General features: G+C 29.6%; 1 protein-coding gene across 1 annotated transcript in view; it reads left to right on the forward strand.

Moving 5' to 3' along the window:
• Window positions 1-569, forward strand: part of LOC125041227 (zinc finger protein 69-like) — a 9,833-nt gene extending 9,264 nt beyond the window's left edge. The window contains exon 2 of the mRNA XM_047636066.1: window positions 1-569. This exon is cut by the window's left edge and continues 597 nt beyond it. The gene's annotated coding sequence lies outside the window, so the exon portion shown is untranslated.
• The last annotated feature ends 1,266 nt before the right edge of the window (window positions 570-1,835 follow it).

Raw genomic sequence — 1,835 nt, forward strand, 5'->3', positions numbered from 1 at the left:
CAGTTTCACAATTCTACGGTATACTTTTGCCACATTTCACTATATCATTGTTTGAAATGGTTAACAGGGAAAATATAAAACATAAACTTTCATATTGGAAGATAAATAGATGAAAAATAATAATATCATAATAAACAAGACTATAATGATTCTAACTGGCAACAGAAAATGTTTGTAGATTATTATGAACCAGCAACTCACTAATACCACTTAGCTCAAGTATTACACTTTATCATGATGATTTTTCCCATCATTATCATAGAGATAACCATTCACTTTAAATAGTAATGTCGTGACTCAGTATCTGAATTCGTATTTTAATTTTGCAGAATCTCAATTACTTTATGATATTGTTATATATCAAATGTATTAGAATAGTTGTAGTAATATGAATACTCAAAATGACAATTGCTAAGTACAAAGTGTGCAGATACGGTGCGATTGTTCTAACAAATTCTGCCTTGAATTATATTTATACACTGTATATGCTCCTCAACGACATTATTATTGTTATTTACATTATTTGTATTTGTATTCTTCTCTGTAGGAAAATGAAAACTAAGATCAAGTTTCTCTGTTTAATTGGACGGACCCTGATAGAACGCGTTCTCAATCTTAAGCTTAGAGAGAGAGATAGAAATATGTGTTTGAATACAAACATATATGTCCATAGTCATATATATATATATATATATATATATATATATATACACACACACACACACACACACACACACACACACACACACACACACACACATATATATATATATATATATATATATATGTGTGTGTGTATATATACAAATAACTACATATACATATATACATATGTACATACATATAGACATCATGTATATAAATATAACTATATATACATATACATATATATATATATATATATATATATATATATATATATATATGTATATATATATACATGTATATATATATATATATATATATATATATATATATATATATATACACACACATGTATATATATATATATATATATATATATATATATATATATATATATTATTTGTATATATACAAATAACTACATATACATATATATATATATATATATATATATATATATATATATACATATATATATATATATATATATATATACATATATATATATATATATATATATATGTATATATATACATGTGTGTATATATATATATATATATATATATTATATATACACACACATATGTATATATATATATATATATATATATATATATATATATATATATATATATATAATCATATATATAAATATATATATGAAACTAAATTCCCAATGTACCCCGGACAACAGAGCGTCAAACTGGCCAAGAAGAACAAAAGTTAACCCTTGGAGGACCGAATTACGAAATGATGTTGAAAAACAGAGTGACTGTAGAGTGAAATTACATTGGAAGAAAGGATGACTTTGCAGTACAGCACATTACACAGCCACTTTAGTAGTGGGTATACCCTCCACGAGCCTGTGTGCACTCTCGACAACGTCATGACAAGCTCCTGATGTGGCGGCGGATGGTGTCCTGGGGGATCTCCTGCCAGACCTGGATGAGAACATTGGTAAGCTCCTGGACAGTCTCTGGTGCAGCTGGACGCTGCCGAATACGCCGATACATAATGACCCAGAGGTGCTCAATGGGGTTCAGGGCCGGAGAACGTGATGGCCAGTCCACAGCATTGATGCCCTCTTCCTCCAGAAACTGGCGACACACTCTGGCCACATGAGGTCGGGCATTGTCCTGTGCCAGAAGAAATCCGGGGCCCACTGCACCGGCGTAGGATCGAACAATGGG

The sequence above is a fragment of the Penaeus chinensis genome, chromosome 30, assembly GCF_019202785.1.
Source record: "Penaeus chinensis breed Huanghai No. 1 chromosome 30, ASM1920278v2, whole genome shotgun sequence".
In the NCBI taxonomy this organism is placed as follows: Eukaryota; Metazoa; Arthropoda; class Malacostraca; order Decapoda; family Penaeidae; genus Penaeus; species Penaeus chinensis.